Source organism: Eutrema salsugineum, unplaced genomic scaffold (assembly GCF_000478725.1).
Source record: "Eutrema salsugineum unplaced genomic scaffold, Eutsalg1_0 scaffold_16, whole genome shotgun sequence".
NCBI lineage: Eukaryota > Viridiplantae > Streptophyta > Magnoliopsida > Brassicales > Brassicaceae > Eutrema > Eutrema salsugineum.
This window is the reverse complement of record NW_006256858.1, coordinates 3,201,400-3,223,512: the sequence shown is the minus strand read 5'-3', so window position 1 is coordinate 3,223,512 and position 22,113 is coordinate 3,201,400. Positions and strand designations below refer to the sequence as shown.

General features: G+C 34.0%; 1 pseudogene; it reads left to right on the top strand.

Moving 5' to 3' along the window:
* Positions 1–8,267: 8,267 nt before the first annotated feature.
* LOC18021369 lies at positions 8,268–9,117 on the top strand (annotated as a pseudogene).
* The last annotated feature ends 12,996 nt before the right edge of the window (positions 9,118–22,113 follow it).

The following is a 22,113-nucleotide window of genomic DNA, read 5'->3' as shown; positions in this document are numbered from 1 at the left end:
CTATAATTAACAGTTTGATAAAGAAAATAATAAAAACTCAGAAGGGATCATGCAAATCAAGATATCCATACAGCTGAACGCAAGCATATATGTCGTCGATTTCAAATCCAAACTATATATTTTGGTACAAAACTTTTTTTTTCTTTTTCTTAAATCGTTTCTTAAACACATCAGGTAACACAAATCTTGAAGCCAATCACAGGTTGACAAACAATCGGAAAAGCCAATTACACAAAGATGTGATGCATGATATTTGATGAATGAAATCAAAACACCACAATTTAAATCCAAGCCAGATTGTTGCATCGATCTGACTAGACGAGTCATATCGGTTTTTTTTTTTTTTTTTTTATCTTATACTATTCGCATAAGTACAGTAGTTAACGGATTTGAATCCGAGGTATGAAACAATGAACAACTACTACAAATCCATACAGTACGCCGGTCAAATCAAATCACGTTTGAAACCGCTGATTTAGTGCATGGCTCCAATATTAGCTTGTGACATCATCATATATATCATTCTCTAACATTAACGAATCTACATTACATTTCTTAATTACTATCTCCTCATCTCCACAGAATGCATGTGATTGGAATCAAAACGGCAAGAAAGAAGGGATGCTACGTTTAGAGTTCAGCTGATATTATAATATTGACTCAAGCTGAGGTCGTTAGTTGCGATTTACTTGGGGGTATGTTAATTAGACTTAGAATATACACATATAACCACTTTTAAATATCAAAATTATAATATACGTATGTAGTATATTTTAATATCCCTAATTATACTGTTGATGTTAATCAATAACGTTTGAATATCATTATTTGCAGATAGAACCGGGGCTTTGAATTTTAAAAGGTCACAAGTTAAAAGCAAAATTCGGTCAGTTTACCATGAAGTTTTTAACTTATGATCTTTAGTATGAGTTTTTTCGTAATATTGCGACTAGATTAATATGTATTGTGAAATTTAAAGGTCATTTTTAATTATAAAAATAAAATTTGTAAGCATTAGGTTTGGCTAACTTGGGTTCAGGACAGGCCTTGCAAAAAGACGATGTTACAGCATCGGATCAATCAACACGATTACTAGTGTAACATCTCGATTTCCGGTATATGGAAAGACTTATAAGAATTGATTTGGCTACCTATGTCAACAAAGTGCACTTATCTTTTTTGGTCAAGTGTGCTAAGAGAACTCCAAAGTTAAGCGTGTTGATGTTGGAGTAGTCTCAGGATGAGTGACCTACCAGGAAGTTCTCTGCGATACCGTGCGAGTGAAGACAAAGCACGGAAAAAGATCATGTGGTGATTGCAGGGACAGTAGACAAGTCTTACGAGCCTTCCGGACTAATGACTCTCGGCCGTCGGACAATGGTGGAGTAGTCTCAGGATGGGTGACCTACCGGGAAGTTCTCTGCGGTACCGTGCGAGTGAGGACAAAGCACGGGGAAATATCATATGGTGATTGCAGGACAGTAGACAAGTCTTACGAGCCTTCCGGACTAACGACTCCCGACTGTCGGACAGTGGTGGGCCAACGGGCCTAAAGAAGACATTGGGCCAACGGGCATAGAGAGAGGACGTTGGACCCACGTGCCTAAAGAAGGCGTTGGGCTAACTAGGAAAAGCGGTTGGGAGGAGTTAGGATTGATATCGCTGGTCCGCGTCCGGTCCCTAAAAGGAGGGTGGGTCGGGATGTCACAACTAGTATGCTGTGTACATATTATGACGGGCTCTATATTACTATTCAGAATATTACATTGTTTTATGAACAATTTAAAAGAATATTAATTGAATATATGTTATTTTTTTAATAACTTAATACATTTTTATTATAATGTTTTACCGTTACCTCTTTGTTAGTTAAAAATTGTCATTTACTTTATTATATCTGCGTGCATCTAGTTTTATATTTACTAGGTGAATACCTGCACATAACGTGCGGGTTTTTTTCTTCAACTACTTCAAATTTATATATTTTTTATTTTTCTAAAAAAACATAATCATCAATTGATATATTATTATAAATCAAATTAAATGCAATATCATTAAAAAATTTAAAATTTTATACCAAAAAACCATCAATATTTTTAATTAATTATAACATAAATTCTTGTTCAATATTTACATAAATGTTATTCAAGAATCAATTAATAAAAAAACTTTTCATATTATTAACAAATCAAAAGTTTTTATACAAAAAATCATCAATATTTTTAATTAATTATAACATAAAATTTGTTTAATATTTACATAAATGTTAATTAAGAATCAATTAATAAAAAAATTTCATTTTCTTTGAGTGGTTAAGAACTTAATATTAAAATTTATTAATTAATTTTATTTAAAAATGGATACATGTCATCTCCATATTAACTCTAAAATGCTGAGGTGACACTCATATAGAGATAGTTGGCAATCTTTTATATATAAGATATCCGCACATACCATGCGGGTTTTTTTCTTCAACTATTTCAAATTTATATATTTTTTATTTCTCTAAAAAAAACATAATCATCAATTGATATATTATTATAAATCAATCAATTTTAAATGCAATATCATTAAAAAATTTTAAAATTTTATACCAAAAAACCATCAATATTTTTAATTAATTATAACATAAATTCTTGTTCAATATTTACATAAATATTATTTAAGAATCTTATATATAAAAGACAATCAACTCTCTCCAGCTGAGTGACACATCAGCAATGGAGAGAGTGACATCTGTCAATTTAAAATATTAATAAATTAATAATTAATTAAATTTAAAGCAAATACATTAAAGAACATATAAATAAACATTAATATATATATATATATATTACAATGAATTCAAATTAATTTTCAATATACAAAATTTATAAATATTATATAATACAAAACTTTTTAATGCACCATTCTATTTTTTTTTTAAGTGATTTAAACTTTATTTTCAAATTAAAAATATAATTGAAATTTTTATGCAAGTAAAAAAATAATAAAACTTAATAAGTTTAAAGTTTAAAATAATATTTTATAAAACTCTAACTAATAAAATTATAAAACACAAAGAATATTAAATAAATGATTAAAAAGTTATTATAAATAAATGATTAAAATTTATTAAAAATAATAGTAAAAAAAAAGGGCGTCTACATAAAAATATCATACTTGCTTTTTTAAATTAAAAAATGTTGGAATCAATAACATATATAACCAAAAAATTCAAAATATAAAATTAAGAAAGTTAACAAATATTATATTAGTAAGATTTACAAGAATAAAAAAAATATAAGAATCGAATAACAAATAAATATTTATCTCTGATATTCAACGTATATTTTTAAGTGAACGATTACGTTTTTATACAAAAATTAAAATAATAATTTTTTAATCCCTTATTATTTTGTAAGAAAAATTATACTATTTAGCACAATTAGGTGTAAAAGAAATTACAAATAATATATCATAAAAAAAAACGAAGAAAATATAATATTTTAAACACAAACATTGATTATAAACATAAAGTTCAATACAAATTATAAAAATATATTATTTAAAATATAAATTAAAACAAGATCTGCGCATATATGCGCGGGTTCTCTCCTAGTCATATATATGATTTTAGGTGAACTCTCTCCATCCTGCTGCCACATCAGCATCTGAGTGGAGGACATTTGTCTTTTCATCCAACTAATAAATCATAAATTTTAAAATAAAAAATTAAAAACTAATTAATACCACTACTTCTAACTTAACTTTTCTATTTAATATTTATTTCATATGTATTTATGTTCATAACTATAAGTTACATTAAAATTAAGTCTTTTCACATTCTTAAAATAAATAAATAAACAACATTTCTAATCTTTTCGTATTTGTCTAAAAACTTTTAATATTTTTTTACTAATTTGATAATTTTTCTTCCGACTTATCCTCATCATGAACACATTTTTCGAAGTTTGTTGTATGAAAGAAAGTAAAGATGTAATGTTCTCTATATTTAAAGATTTGACGGTTTTTATGGGTCAAATATTATATTATTATAGCTGCATTTTATTGTGAAACATGAAGTATGGGGTGATTCTTGCAGAATCATGGCAATTGTGTATGTCATAAATATGAGAACATTAAAAATCAGAAGTAATTATATGTTTTCAAGCAATTCAACTAAAAAAATATGGCTTCTATCTACGTTTTTTTTACTCATATCATTTTTATGATTTCTAGAATAGAAGAATAATTTTCCGTCTTACCCTACTTCCAATCTTTAAAAAAAGGTTATTTGTTTTACAAAGATTTTATTTTTAAAAAACCTAATACTAAACAATCAAACAAATTACCATATTTTTATAAGTATATATATATATTAACACAAACATATTTTTAAAAATATTATGTGAAATAAAAACTGCGCATATGCGCGGATACAAGTCTAGTCAATTAATAAATTTTTTTATATATTATTAACAAATCAAAAGTTTTAATACAAAAAATCATCAATATTTTTAATTAATTATAACATAAATTCTTGTTTAATATTTACATAAACCTTAATTAAGAATCAATTAATAAAAAAACTTTTCATTTTTTTTGAGTGGTTAAGGACTTAATATTAAAATTTATTAATTAATTTTATTTAAAAATTATAACTTCAAATTAAAAATTGACATATGTCATCTCCATATTAACTCTAAAATGCTAAGGTGTCACTCATATGGAGAGAGTTGGCCATCTTTTATATATAAGATTTGCTAAATCATATAGATAACTATTACTTACTACAAATCATTAAAATAGCATGTCTTTTGTTTATCAGCTTTAATTTGTTGTATATTAAAGTCTTGATTAGTTATCAACTAATAAAAGAATTATCACTATTCGTGTTTATATATAAGACCACATATTTCTGGCATGGTAGGCCTTAGAAGTTAGAATCTGGCTATCGGAAATTTTTTAGGGTTTTGGATGACGTATTGATTTGATTAACATATTCATTATCAATAGCTTGATTAGATATTGCAGGTTGATTTTGAAAGCAATTTGTCTTTGTTAATTTACTAGAACTGTCCAAACATGTACCACCACAAATCTTAGAGCATGTCCATTGGTGAATCCCTCTTAAAAAGGTTCATCAGATATTAAATTTTTTTTTTTAATTCAAAAATTAAAAAAAAACCTTCGTCCAATGACATCTTGCCACCTGGACGAACTTGGATGAACCTGAAGTCTTCAGGGTTGTCCTGATGAACTCTTTCTCCAACCCCCCAATAGACATGCTCTTAAAACCATTCATAGAAAAGACGAGGTGGCTGACGTGACGCATCTTCTATATTAGCAACAAAAAGCTTAATATTAGTTTTGGGTAGCTGAATATCAACTCATGTAAATTTCTTATGTTATTTTCTTATTAATATACACCTTAATTATCCGTGTTTGTGTTTCAATGAAATTAATGAATTCGTAAAAACAGAAACAAGAAAAAAAATAAGATTATTCAAGATCAAAATCAACACAAATGCTTTTTTTTTTTTTCTAGTTTAAGACTTTGCATATTTATTTCTTCCTTTTCATTTGTGATTCTATTTGCGTTCACGGTTTGCATTTCATAAAAACACGAAACAATTGATATGTTTTTATTTGGAAAACAGCAGAGTCATAAGAAAAAGATTTGGGTGCCCTAATCACCCCTTACCTTCATTATACTTCTTCGCCAAGGCACCGCCACCTTTCAGCCTAGGGCTGGATCATGTGAACTGCGCCTCCTTTCTCCCACGACCAGGCGCACCAATTCGATAATGTTGCCTGCTAAAGCGTCATAACACTTTTTTGTTTTGTTTTTGTTTGTTTGTTTTTTTTTTTTTTTAAATGAACGTCCTTACAAATTGGTTCGGAACAGACTTGGTCATATCGCCTTGGTGCTTCTTAAAATTCCCTTAGCAAACATGACTTCGAAGATTCAGTCTCTAGAGTATAAGCTTTTGTAGCTTTGTATCTGTGTCCTGATGAATTAATTAGTGGAGGAAACATAATCAGTGTTGCAAGAATTTTGTACAACACCTCATGTGGTTAAAATCCATGCTATTGTCAACAGTTGATATTCATGTTTCGTATGGCAGTAGTTTGTAATTGGCTTTTGGCTTATCGTTTTTGGTGCAATAGTTTTTAGTATTTGTGTTTAATTCTTGGGAGATTTATTACAATAACCTACAAATTATCATAAATAACCAAACTAATCTACCAAGATTTTTAATTTAAAATAAAAATGCTGTCCTATATCGACCTCAAAATATTATTTTAGTTACCTTCTTTGTCACTGAAATTAATTATTAAGAATAATAATCAATAAAAAATTTCAAGCGACGCAGTTGTAACGCAGACTATTTAGGACTTGAGGGCTAGGGCTCTTTCTACTTTCTTGTCATGCAAGAAAATAGGTAACTTTCTTTTTAACCTAAGACTAAGAGTGTCAAAGTTCTGTTTCTGCAATATTAATTTTGTTAAAGAGAAATGATTATGTAGTATTTGAGATTTTTGTAACATATTTGTGGTCTTGTAGGCGAATTAATCGCCGTAATTTAAAAGTACAATGATAAATACTTAAAGGTAGAAGAAAAACCGTTTTTTTTTAAAAAAAAAAATTTCACCACAAGTAATAATTCTCTTGCATTGCATTTTAGGATATTTTGAGTTTTGACACTTTGATACATTGTTAATTACGCTGGAAACTTTCATATTGTTTGTCATATATGGATCGGAGCCAAAGAAATTGAATAATCGGACGAACCAAAGATAAATAAATGGTCCAGAGGTCTGGTTTAAGGGGACTTTGGCAGAAAGCACTTTCTAGAGCATGGGTTGAAACTTACAAAACTTCTTGGAAATCCAACAAACCTGCAAAGAAAACCTACGAGCCAAATATGCTCTTCCGGTACAGATTTCTCAAGCAGTTAAGACCCACACAGACAATTTTATACAACAACTAGACCACGCTACTCACAACACCAAGCCCATCTAATATTCCTAAACCCCTCGACCAATAAAACCGGACAGAACCGGCTATCAGACCGTGAATCGTTTAATAAATTGAGTCTTGGTAGGGCTTAAACCAGAACTTGAATTAGCCGGAAAAAAATGGTAAGATCAACCGATGATTCTGGCCAGTATCAAAACCCAGTTCAACAAATTCGAAACATTATTTAATGTGATGTGATGCATAATATTGATGAACAACTTGCGATCAATACATCACAAATATAATTACCAAGTAAGATTCTTGCATCGAACTGACTAGACGAGTCAAATCGTTTTTTTTTTTAATCTTATACTATTCGCAAGTACAGTACTTACCGATTTGTATCAGATTAATGAAATAATGAACAACAACTACAAATCCATGCAGTAAGCGGGTCAAATCAAATCAGGTTTAAAACCATTGATTTACGAATCTTAGCTACATAATTATAGCATTCTCTAACATTTACGAATTTACAATACATTTCTTAATTATTATTATCTCTTCATCTCCACTAAATGCGAATATGTGATTGAAATCAAAACACTATCCGTTGGCAAGAAGAGATGCTACGTGTTGCTGTGAATAGGTTCTCATGCTATTGTTTGTTTCTAAAACGCTCTCTTTGTTAACTGTATGACCAAGGGTCATAATTAAGCATCATTTCAAAAAGAATCTCCGATCAAAACAATATTTGTAACATCCCGATTTCTGGTATATATGGAAAGGTTTATAAGAATTGATTTGACTACCTATATCAACAAAATGCATTTATCTTTTCCGGTCAAGTGTGTTGAGAGAACTCCAGAGTTAAGCGTGCTGATGCTGGAGTAATCTCAGGATGGGTGATCTACCGGGAAGTACTCTGCGGTACCGTGCGAGTGAGGACAAAGCACGAGGAAAAATCATGTGGTGATTGTAAGGACTAAGATAAGTCTTACAAGCTTTCCAGACTAACGACTCCCGACCGTCGGACAATGGTGGGCTAACGGGTCTAAAGAAGACGTTGGGCTAACTGGGCTAACGGGCCTAAAGAAAGGACGTTGGGCCCACATGCCTAGAGAGGGCGTTGAATCGAGTAAGTATATATATATATTCTATATATATAAGCAGTATCGAGTAAGTGTTTGTTCATGTATGTTGAATCTATATATATATATATATATATATATATATATATCTTGGTCTTCATTACAGATGCTAGTAGCGGTTAAGTAAGCCTTTGTTCATGTATGTTGAGTCTAAAAAGAAATTGCTTTGAATGAATGTTAATGATCAGATGATGGTATTAGCTAAAGCCTATCTTCAAGAGCCAAAATGGTTGAACGAAGGTTATGTGGCCACATTTGACGAGCAGTGGTGGAGGTACTTGGAGACTGGGGTGGTTAATTGATCTATGTCAAATTTTCAAAATTAAAATTTAAGCTTATAATGCATTGTTATTTCTGAAAGAATTTGTTAAAAATTATTTGATTGACCCTCCTAATTTTATGTTGGATGTCTTCTTCGACCCCGGTTAAAAAAATTTCTGGCTCCGCCCCCTGTTGACGAGTATAGAGAAAATGGAGTTTATTCGGCAGGTTATTTGGCATTGTTAACAATGTCCTTACTAGGAACGGTGGATGAAGGCACGATTGGTATGCTTGAATGGTTAAACACTTTCCCACCACTTCTAGTGACATCTTCGTTGATAGGCCGTTTTTGTGATGACATTGGGAGCAGCGAGGTAAATTTTAACTTAAACAGATGAATGAAACCAAGATAGGATTATAAATAGTTATTTTTTTCCAACTAATATGTATAACTAATGCAGTTTGAGCATAAAAGAAAGCATGTTAATTGGGACAGCTATTGATTGTTATATGAAGCAGTATGGTGTTTCATGGGAGAAAGCCAAGGAAGAGATCAAGGTCATGGCATTGGATTTATGGAAGACTCTGAATCAAGAACTGGTGGTGAGGCCTCACCATCTTCCTTTTCCTGTACTCATGCGATTCCTCAACCTCTCGAGGGTCATCGAGGTTTTCTACAAGAAAACTGACATGTTCACATATCCTGAGTTGATGAAAGATTATGTGGTTTCATTGTTCCTCGACAACATATCCGTTTGAAACTTGATGACTGAACAAGTGCTTCTCTGCTTGATGTTGTGTGGAAAATAATTGGCTTTCTTCGGCCACATGTATCATCTGTGATTAATGTCTTTTCCTTTTTTCCGTGTACTAGTGGTTTCTAGCTAATTTCTCGGTTTTTAAGTTGTGTGAACTTAAGTGGATGTCTTCGGTAACATGATCACATTCACATGCATGCATGGAGTTTGTGTGATTCAAATCCTAGACGAGACCATCATCCATTTAATCATATTGTATCTTTATTGTATAATTACGTTTTTAATAATAAATTTTATTTTGGTTTGATTCCTTTTATTAATGAGAATAGTCATCACATATATACATATATATATGTATATATATATATGTATAAATTTTACGTTGGTCAATGTAAAAGATCGAAGTAGACCCAAATTAAATAATTTATTTTTCTTGTTTGTGTTTAGGTGATAAGTTCATCTAATTATAGTTATAATTAACGCAAACACAAAATAACAAAAAACCAAGAACATGCATGCATGTCGTTTTTTTTTAATTTGTCATCGCATGCATGTCGTTATGCGTCAATATATATTATTATTGACTCATAAGATAGGCTATAGACATACATTTATTTAAGGAGATGTCGTTTTAAAATAAATAAAACGCTCTCAATATATTACTTGAGAATATTTTATTTTAGACCACTCGTTATCGTGTCAGTTCCAGAATGAGTTTTTGGCTGCAAAAAAACCGTTTAGCCTCATTTTACAATTACGTATCATTTTTTGATTGGTTTTTATGTGATGATGTGTTAAAAAAATAACTTAAAACAAATAACTCTAAATTGTTATGGTTTAATGCTAAATTTTGCTGTCAAATCAAACCGTTTCTAAAATTTAAAAACACCGAAATTAAAAAAAAAATTCTAACAAAAATGTAAAAACAATAAATGAAATGTCTAATATAATGATGGTATATGTGATGTCTAGATTAAGGTTTTTAATTTTGAATATTTTAGTATAAATATGTACCAAGTCTCTCTAATTCTCTTACACCATTCTAAATTGTTTAACTCATTCTTTCTTCTTCGAATAAGTTTGTACGATACTTAAAAAAACTACATCTAAAATATATAGAACAGTGATTAAAAAATCTCAAAACTATTTAAACTACTTTATTTAAATATTAATATGTTTTTATCAACTCTCTTTTACACTGTTTTTACGGTCATGTCTTCAAACATTAAAATGTAAAGAAATCTAACAAATAAATATACTCAACAATAGAAAATAAAAAATAAATGATTTCAAACTACTATTAAATTTTCAAACAACCAAATAAAAAAAATTATATCTGCCCACGCAAGATGTGGAAAAATTCACTAGTAAATTAATAAAAAAGTTGGAAAAATGTAATATTTGAGTTTCTTACTAGGTAGTATTTAAAATGTAAAACAGTCCATTTCTAAATTTGGTACACAATTTATCACTACATGTTATTTATCAGATTTTAAAAGCATTTGCTTTTGAATAATTTTCTGATAATAATAGACCTGTAATATCTATGAAGAAAAATCCTCCAACATACATCAATTTAATAAATAAAACACCTAGTTTGTTGTATATATTATAATTGATTGTGGATATTACTTTTTTCGCTCTTGTTCATCCCATGGGCAAATAATACAAATGTAAACTAGTTAACAAGAAATGTTCATGTGACCAGTACAACAAGCGACCAGTCCTCAATCAAACAACATGAATAAAAATGGAAGAAACCATCTTCAAATTGGTTCAAGTACAACTATGATGCCTCACACCATACTTATGGGAGACCATCGGGATTAGGGTGGATAATCAGAGATCACCACGGTTTGGTGAAACATTGCGGATGGGTAATTTCCAAGGGAGGAATAATATTTAGGAAGCAAAATGTACAGCCTTCATATGGGCAATACAAGCTACATGGGCATTACAAGCTACATGGGCATTAGGATATCGAAGAGTGGAGTTCCAAGGAAATAATATTTTGGTTCATAGGCTATTACATGAACATTCTACTAACCTGAAGCTTGCCAATTACTTTACTACCATACGAGCTTGGCTACAAATGTTTGAATCAATAAAGATTACATTCTAACCATGAGAAGCAAAGGTAGCTGACTATCTTTCAAAATTATCTGTATCAAGTTTATAATTGGCATGATTTTAACTATTGTCTTCGGTTTTTGTCTGATGTTGTAAACACTGATATACATTAATAAAATGAGGTTTTGTCCAAAAAAAACAAGAAATGCTCATGTCAACGTTGATATAATAGTTTATAAATACATTTGATACCACTAGTTTAGATCTTTAAACCCTTTACAATATTTAAACTGTTGTAAAAAACAAATCTTGTGTTTAAATATATATATATGGTCCATATCTTAAGGACCTTTGGCATAAAGCATTTTCTAGAGCATGGTTTGAAATTTCAAACTTCTTGGAAATCCAACAAACCTGCAAAGAAAACCAACGAGCCAAATATGCTCTTCCACTCCAAATTTCTCAAGCATTTAACTATTTAAGGGTAGACCCACACAGACAACTATATACAAAAATTGGACCCCGCTACTGATGACAGCAAGCGCTGCAAGCCATGAAGCCAATCTAATAATATTCCTAATCCTCTAGAGCAATAAAACCGGACCAAACCGTCTGTCAGACCGTAAATCATTGTGTTTATGTGGTTCAAATCCTCACTGAGCGGATTATTTCGGTTTATATAAATACGTAATTAGCCCATTGTTTGACTGGCATTCATATTTGACCGTATTATATAGAATTATTTAGTTAACGACATTGTAATTTTTTTAACTAAGAAATTAGTAAAAGGGATCATACAATCAATATATCCACACAACTGACACAAGCATATATGTGGTCGACTTCAAACTCAAACTATACATCTTGTTCTAAAACCTTTTTTTTTCTTAAGCTTAAATATATATGTGGTGTTGTGGATTGAACCCTGAACTTGATAAATTGTGAACTTGGATAATGATTGAATCGTGTACGAAACACTTTCCTTAAAGAGTGTTTCGACCCTTATCAAAGCCTTGGATTACACGAAATCCCTTGTAGGATAAGACAATCAAAGTTTCCCTCTTGTTTTAGGCTAAGATACAAGAGATACAAAAAGAGTTTTTCTGTGCTTTGTTATTATGTTGTTTTATGGTGGTAGTTTGCAAAAACTTTTTCTTATATCTTCTCTCCACAGATTTCTCTACCTTTTATAGAGTTTCCAGGCGTACAAGGAATAGTTGCAATGGTTCAAAATAACCATAATCCCAACAATTGCAATTGTTCAAAATAACCATAAAACTCAAGAGTTGCAATGTTTGGAGAATAACCATATTCTCAAGAGTTGCAATATTTAGAGAATAACCATATTCTCAAGAGTTGCAATGTTTGGAGAATAACCATATTCTCAAGAGTTACAATGTTTGGAGAATAACTATATTTTCAAGAGTTGTAATGGTTCACTAAAATATTTATAACACTTAAATCTCCAACATTCCTCCCCCATTTAAGTGTAATCATAGATTCACTAAATAAAACAACACATATACCAAACTCATGCATAAATGAAAATGTCGTGACGATTGAATTTTCATTTTAGTGATATTACACATCCAAATGCCCGAGAATCAGGATATCCTATGGATTGAATCCTTTCAACTCATTTTGAGCACATGAAGATAATATACACACGAATTTCCACACTACTCTAAGTGTTTATACTTGACACTATTATTAGCCATGTGTCCCTATCCATTCATGAGCGTATACAAAGCCAAGTCCTAGCTTCTTGAAGCGGCAACACTCACACTCATATAGGTAGATACTTTTAATCTTGCACCTACAAATGCAATTTTTCAAAAGATCTATTAAGAAGAAATCTTCATCCTAACCCTTTCTTGCAGGTACAAGCACTTACTTTGGTATGATATAAACTAGTGCTTCAATCTTTAAATGTAGGCTTTCCATATTGAATTCAGCCTCTAACATTGTATTAGAAGGGAATTGGGTATCCCATCATTAAAGATTTCAAATGGACTTTAATCCCATCCCTTTAGCCGACTTGGTCACCAAGTCCCTAGGTAATCCTTTTGTCAAGTGATCCGCTAGATTTTGTTGAGACCGAACAAATCCAATGGTAATTATCCTATGAGTGATCAGCTCACGTACTGCGCTATGTCTAACGCCCAGGTGTCGCGACTTACCATTATACACTTGGTATAAGCCTTAGCCAAAGTAGCCTGACTATATATCACAATGGATAGAAATAGCTGATACCGATTTGGGCCACAACGGAATCTCGTAGACTAAGTTTCTTAGCCATTCCGCTTCTCTACCAGCGGCTGATAATGCTACAAATTCTGACTCCATAGTCGAATTTGTAATACAAGTTTGCTTCTTAGAGGCCCATGAGATGGCACCTCTCCTAAGCAAGAACACCCAACCACTTGTAGAAGAATGATCTTCTATGTTGGTGATCCAGCTTGCATCTGAATACCCTTCTAGGACCGAAGGAAATCCGACATATGTCAAACCATAGTTTATGGTTCCTTTCAAATACTTAAGCACACTTCTTAAAGCTTTCCAATGATGAGTTCTAGGGTTACTAGTATATCTACTCAATCTTCCTACCGCATAAGCTATATCCGGTCTAGTGCTTGTAATGGCATACATTAAGCAGCCAATTACTTGTGAGTATTCAAGTTGTGATACTGCTTGTCCCGTGTTGGGCATAAGCTTAACACTCACATCCATGGGAGTGCTTATTGGAGAACAATTCTCACAATTGAACCTCTTAAGAACTTTCTTAATGTAATGAGATTGTGTTAAAGATAGTCCTTTGTTTTCACGCTTGATTCTAATTCCAAGAATCACGTCCGCCCCCCCCCATGTCTTTCATGGCAAAACTTGATGACAAAAATGCTTTGGTAAGCTCTACTTGTCTAAGTTCAGTACCATAGATCAACATGTCATCAACATATAAGCAAATGATTATTCCATTACCGGACTCATCAAATTTGCTATATAAACACTTGTCCGACTGATTTAACTTGAATCCATTTGACAAGACAACCTCATCAAATCTTTGATACCACTGTTTAGGTGCTTGCTTTAGCCCATATAATGACTTTTTCAACTTACACACTTTATCCTCATTACCAGGCATGATAAACCCTTCAGGTTGTTTCATATATACCTCTTCTTCTAATACACCATTTAAGAATGCTGTCTTGACATCCATTTGGTGAATCACAAGATTATTAATAGCCGCCAAAGCAATCAATAATCTGATAGAAGAGATCCTAGCCAATCGAGCTTTAAAGCCTTGGATAGGTATCAAAATAATCAGTACCTTCCCTTTGTTTAAAGCCTTGGATAACCAATCGAGCTTTAAACTTATCGATTGTTCCAAAGAATTTCATCTTCTTTTTGAAGATCCACTTGCAGCCCAAAGGCTTGCAACCGAGTGGAAGATCTGTTAAGACCCATGTGTTATTTCCCATGATGGAATCCATCTCATCATTTACTGCTTCTTTCCAAAATGCAACATCTTGAGACTTCATAGCCTCATCAAAGGTCCTAGGGTCCTCATCAACAAGATAACAATATGAGTATTGAAAACCAATCTCATCTCTAGACCCTTCAACTAAATAAAGTTAAAAATCAGGACCAAATGATTTTTCGATTCTTCCTCGTTTGCTCTTACGGAGCACAGGTGACTCGTTAACTGGCACAGGAGAACTTGAACTAGGAAGTAAATCCTTTGGTCTAGGTATAGATGAAAACCAAGTCTCATCAAATATTGCATCTCTTGATTCAATTACCATGTGAACCAGTATAGAATCATTAGGTTCTATGGCATAGAACCTATAAGCCTTGGAATGCTCAACATATCCAACAAAAATGCAATCAATACATCTTTCCCCTAAAGTTTTAAACTTGGGTTGGGTAATCTAACGACCGCCCTACAACCCCAAACTCGGAGGTAGTTCAAGTTTGGTTTCTTTTTGTACCAAAGCTCATATGGGGAAACCTTATTCCTTTTGTTAGGAATCCTATTTAATAAATACCATGCTGTTAACATGGCCTCACCCCAAAATCCGTCACTTAATCCCGAGTAAGATAACATGGAAAAGGATTCTGTTTTTCCTCTCAGATACACCATTTTTCTGTGGTGTATATGGAGCCGTAGTCTCATGTATAATGCCTACGGACTGGAAATACACAGGATCATAATATTCTCCACCTCTATCAGTGCGTAATATCTTAATCAAGTCATTTTGTTGCAATTCAACCTCAGTTTTATAAACCTTAAATTTATCTAGGGCCTCATCTTTAGCATGCAATAAATATACATAACAAAACCGAGTATGATCATCAATGAATGTGATGAAATACTTCTTGTTTCCTAAAGATGGTGTAGCATGCAAATCACATAGATCACTATGTATAAGTCCAAGCACCACAGAATTTCTTTCTATACTCTTAAATGGTTGTCTAACTATCTTTGTCAACATGCAAGTACTACACTTCTCTATATTCATGTCAAAAGTAGGAATCAATCCTTCTTTAGACATTTCGATCGTACGCTTATAATGTACATGACATAATCTTGCATGCCATAGATAAGTATCTACTTTGCTAGAATATGCCATATAAATAGAATTGATAACTTTATTAATATTAAGCATAAACATGCCATTACAGAAATATCCAAATCCAACAAATACACCACACTTCGATAAAATATACTTATCAGATTCATCTACTTGTTTGTATCCACACTTATTTAAAACACTACCAGAGACTAAGTTTTTCCTAATTATGGTTACATGAAGTACATCTTTAAGATCAAGAGTTATCCCAGAACTAAATTCTAACACCACTTTTCCACGGCCTAGGATATGAGCGGTTGACTCGTTGCCCATATGAAGTACGGACCCATCTTGAACCGATTCATATGACTTGAACCAGCCACGATCTTTGCAAACATATGTTGTTGCACCCGAGTCAATCTACCATGACACTTCATCATCTTTGATGAGAAGATGAGTCTTAGTCCTTAGACACTTGCCCCTAATGGTTTTGTACCATTTTATTCTTATTCTTTGCTGCCCGACAGTCACGTTTGAAATGACCCGGCTTGTTACAAATCCAACAACGCTCTTAAGCCTTTTGTTAGATCCACCGTAAGTGTTGTTATTAAAGGAGCGTTTCTTCCCCTTATTTTTCTTAGAATTCCCACTTTCTTCCATCATATTAATGGAAGAAGTACCAACCTCTTTATTAGGTTTTCCTCCCTCTTGCGCCCTTAGAGATTCCTCTATACGCAAGTGGCTACCAAGTTGTACAAGAGACAACTCTTCCTTTTTGTGTTTCAACATGTGTTTGAAATCTTTCCATGAAGGTGGTAACTTGTCGATAATACTCGACACCGAGATGGATTCATCCATCTTCATGTTGTGTTGGGTGAATTGCCCTAGGATACGGAGTAGTTCATTATACTGCTCCATAACCGGCCTAGAATCAGACATCTTGTAATTATTAAAATTACTTACGAGGGACTTCTTACTAGAAGCATCCTCGGCCATGTACTTTGATTCTAATGCATCCCACAACTCTTTGCGGACTCGACATTCTGATATACATCAAAGAGTGGATCCGACATACCGTTGAGAATATGGTCACGGCATATGTAATCATCGTTTTCCCATTTAAGTTGTTTCATTGTCTCCTCCAAAGACTCGTTCTCTGCATCTTCTGGTACAGTAGGCATTGGCATGCTTAGAACATACGCTACATTAAGCGTTGTGAGGAGAAAGTGCATCTTCTTTTGCCATTTTCTGAAATCTATTCCTTCAAACTTTTCCAACTTTCCAAACTTCGACGTCATCTCTCGCACAGATACACCAGCCATAGTTCACAAGTAAATACTAATAATGTTGTGGATTGAACCCTGAACTTGATAAATTGTAAACTTGGATAATGATTGAATCGTGTACGAAGCACTTTCCTTAAAGAGTATTTCGACCCTTACCAAAGCCTTGGGTTACACAAAATCCATTGTAAGATAAGACAATCAAAGTTTCCCTCTTGTTCTAGGCTAAGATACAAGAGATACACAAAGAGTTTTTCTCTGCTTTGTTATTATGTTGTTTTATGGTGGTAGTTTGCAGAAACTTTTTCTTATATCTTCTCTCCAAAGATTTCTCTACCTTTTATAGAGTTTTCAGGGGTACAATGAATAGTTGCAATGGTTCAAAATAACCATAAAACTTAAGAGTTGCAATGTTTGGAGAATAACCATATTCTCAAGAGTTTCAATGTTTAGAAAATAACCATATTCTCAAGAGTTGCAATGTTTGGAGAATAACCATATTCTCAAGAGTTACAATGTTTGGAGAATAACCATATTCTCAAGAGTTGTAATGGTTCACTAAAATATTTGTAACACTTAAATCTTCAACATGTGGTCGACTTTAAATCTTTTTTCAAACACACCAGGCCACAGATATCTTAAATCCAACACACCAGGCCACATATATCTTAAAGCCAATCAGTTGACAAATAATCGGAAAAAGCCAATTATACAAAAGATGCGAATGCGATGCATGATATTGATGAATAGAATCAATACATCGGAAACTAAAGCCAAGTCAAGTTTTTGCATCGATCTGACTAGACGAGTCAAATCGGTTTTTTTTTCAATCTTATACTATTCGCAACAGTAGATAACGGATTTGAATCCGAGTTATGAAACAATGAACAACTACTACCAATCCATACAGTACGCGGGTCAAATCAAATCACGTTTGAAACCACTGATTTACGAATCTTAGCATGCGACATAATTATATCATTCTCTAACATGTACGAATCGATCTACAATACATTTTTCAATTATTTATCTCTTCATCTCCACAAATTGCATGTGAATATGTGATTGGAATCAAAACACTATCCGTTGGCTAGAAGAGATGCTACGTATCGCTGTGAATAGGTTCTCATCTTCCTATACACCTCTTGATTCTTCTATCTCTATCTTCTTAAAGATTTTATCTAAATCACTGATTTAGTGCATGGCTCCAATATTAGTTTTTTTTTTTTGTTTAACGAGCTTTAATCCCATATTAGCTTGCGAGGTCATTAGATCATTCTCTAACATTTACGAATCTACAATACATATGATCTATACAAACTGCATTTGAATATGTGATTGGAATAAAAAAAAACTGGCATAAAAAGATGCTATGTTGGGCTTCCAAGTAAATGTCCAATTCTTTATTAGTATGATATTGTCTGTGAGTTTAAGTGGCAAAACTTACACAATTTTATTTTTAGATTCTTTTCCAAAAAGCTTCTGTTAGACATTTTATTTATATATTATATCATATTGTTCGAAGTTTTCAATGTGTGACTTGAATTGATATCCCAATACTGTTATGTAAAATATTTTCTTATTTATCCAATATTCAGCTGATGGTACACTTCTTCCCACCATCGCAGTACGCATGCAAGAACTACCTCAAATATATTATTTGTGTTTATCATTTACAAACTAAAACTTAAAATATTATGTCAACTTTTAAAAGAGCGATATATTTATCCTTATTATCAAGTATCATAAAAATTTTAAAAGTTGTAAACGCAAAGACAAATATAAAAATGCTTTTTTTTCTAGTTTGAGACTTTGCATATTTATTTATTGTAAGAAGAGAGAAAACTTGAAGCTTTTGAACTTTCTTTGTATTTACTCAATGATTTACAAAGCCTTTACAAGAGGGTATTTATATAAAGAGAAGAAGGATCTAGACACTAGGGTTTTGAGTCTCCTATACAGCTGGCAAGGATTAGCCTTCAATGCATATGGACAAGAGAGGCTCGAAGGAGTTGTTCAGAGGCAGAGTCTCTGCAACCTTTGCTTTTGCAGGTACGGAAGTGTTTGTGCTTTTTGTCTTCACTGGTTTCTGTTGACTGAGCTTCAGAGATGGGCTTTGACGTTGTTGGGCCTCTGCATTGGGTTTGTGTGTTCGGCCCACTATGATATTGCTCACATCCCCCCTCAAACTCGGGGTGGTGTTTTCCGATACACCGAGTTTGTGTCGGAGGTCAACAAATACTCGACGCGGGAGAGATTTGGTGAAGATATCAGCCAATTGCGACGTTGCCGGAATATGCTGTGTTTCAATAAGACCAAGGGCCACCTGCTCTCGTATATAGTGGTAGTCTGTGTCGAAGTGTTTCGAGCGCTTATGAAGTGCAGGATTGGCACTTAGGTAGACTGCCGAGAGGTTGTCACACTGCAGAAGAGTGGCTGTTGTCTGGGAGATACCAAGATCCCGAAGAAGAAACGATAGCCATGTAAGTTCCCTGGCCGTGGCTGCTAAAGCTCGATACTCTGCTTCTGTCGACGAACTGGAAACTGTTTCCTGTCGTTTGGCCGACCATGAGATAAGATTAGGACCCAATAATGTGCAGAAACCCGTCGTCGATCTCCTTGTCTGTTTGCAGCCTGCCCAATCACTGTCGCAATAAGCCGTAAGTGTCAAGGCCGAGGTTTTCCGTAGATGCAAACCCATTGTGACAGTGCCTTTGATGTATCTCATTATCCTTTTGAGGAGTCCAAAATCAGAGACCGTCGGAGAGTGCATTCACTGACACACAAAGTTTACTGCAAACTGTATATCAGGGCGTGTAATCGTGAGATATTGTAGTTTACCTGCCAAGCTTCAGAAGTACGTAGGTTCTGAGAAAGGTTCTGAATCGAGATTGTCCAGATTCTGAGGAAGCGGTGTTGCCATGGGATTGCAGTCTGACATTGCAGCTTGGTGTAGAATGTCAGTTGCATAAGCGGTTTGATGTAGAAAGAGACCATCCGAATGTTTTTCAATTTCTATTCCCAGAAAGTATTTTGGATGGCCAAGATCTTTCATCGAGAACCTGTTGTTCAGAGCTTGAAGCAGGGTATCCAGAAGAGCTTGATCACTTCCCGTAAGAAGAATGTCATCAACGTAGAGTAGAAGGACCAAGCTTTTCCGTTCTCTGTGATATGTAAAAAGAGACGGATCAGATTTGTTGCAGGTAAACCCAAAGTCAAGGAGGAATGTGCTAAAGGTATCAAACCAAGCCCTAGGAGCCTGTTTAAGGCCATAGAGGGCTTTAATTAGGCGGCACACATGATTTGGCTTGTCGGAGTCCACAAAGCCAGGAGGCTGTTTCATGAACACTGGTTCCTGCAATTCACCATGAAGGAAGGCATTGGACACATCGAGTTGTTTGATGTGCCAATCCTTTGAAGTGGCAACATCGAGTACCAACCGTATTGTTGCGGTTTGTACTACTGGACTAAATGTCTCCATATAGTCAAGGCCTTCTTCTTGATCAAAACCCTTAACAACTAGCCTCGCTTTGAGTTTGTCTACAGACCCATCCGGTTTAAGCTTTGTCTTGAACACCCATTTGCAGCCAAGAACGTTCATTTCAGGGGTTGGAGGGACCAAGGACCAAGTGTGAAGCATATGTATTGTCCCCATTTCATCCATAACAGCGAGATTCCATCCTGGATGTTGCATTGCAGCAGTGATAGATTTAGGTTCTTCAGTGTGGAACTTAGATGCAAGCAAGACATATCGTGTGTTTGGTTTGTGGATCCCTGCCTTCGACCTAGTGGTCATAGGATGTTCATTGACCTGTTGTTCCTCAGCTGGAGCCGGATTATTTTGGTTGTGCTCAGGTGAGGGAACAATTGCAGGACCTGGAGACTGCGGTGGTTCCTCAAGGACCACAGGTGGAGGAGCTGCTTGAAGGGGAACTGGGAGAATTCTGGAGACCCGTTGATCATTTGGGGATGGTGGTGGTATGAATGTGGATTACCAGCCACTGAGTAACGATGTGTTATATTGAGGAACCAGAGTCTTGTACTGTTCTTTGAAAGGAAACTTTGTTTCATCGAAGATTACATGCCGAGAGATGTAGATCTTGTTTGTAGGCGGATGAAGACACCGATAACCTTTGTGTTGTGTGCTGTAACCAACAAACACACATTGGAGAGACCTTGGATCAAATTTATGAGATGCCAATGGTCGCAAACAGGGGAAACAAGCAGAACCAAATACTCTTAACATTGAGTAGTTTGGTTTTTGCAGATGTAGTATCTCAAAAGGGCTTTTGTTGTTGAGCACCGATGATGGAAGGAGATTACCAAGGAAGCTTGCAGTAAAGAAAGCTTCTACCCAATATTTCAGAGGGGTATGGCTATGAAATAGCATTGAGAGACCGAGTTCCACTATGTGTCTATGCTTCCTTTCTGCAATCCCATTTTGTTGGGGAGTGTAGGGGCAAGACATAATATGTTTGATCCCATTGTCTATAAAGTGTTGCTTTAGAATATGACTTGTAAACTCTCCTCCTCCATCACTTTGGAAGACCTTTATCTTGGAGTTAAACTGATTCTCGACTAGTTTTTGAAACCCTTTGAATACTGTGTAGAACTCAGATTTAGCTTGTAGAGGATAAAACCAAGAAAATCTAGAGAAGTCATCCACAAAAACTGCATAATACTTAAACCCTTGATTCGATACAACTGGTGATGGTCCCCATAGATCACAGTGTATTCGATCTAGGGGATGTAACACACGAGAATCAGAATTAAAAAATTGCAATCTAGAAGATCTCCCCATCTGGCAAGGCTCACACACAGGGAATGTTCTGCTCTTATTCACCGAGATTTCCTTGCTGATTTTGAGCTGTTGGAGAACCTGGGAGCTTGAATGCCCAAGTCGCTGATGCCAGATGTCTTCACTTGCTCCACACTGGCGATTAGAGAACATGGTCACAAACTCCTGATTTTCCAACACATAGAGCCCTTCACGCCTTGGGCCCTTTGACACCACCCTCTGAGTTTGGAGATCAATGATGCAGACTTTGTTAGCATCAAAATATACCCCACATG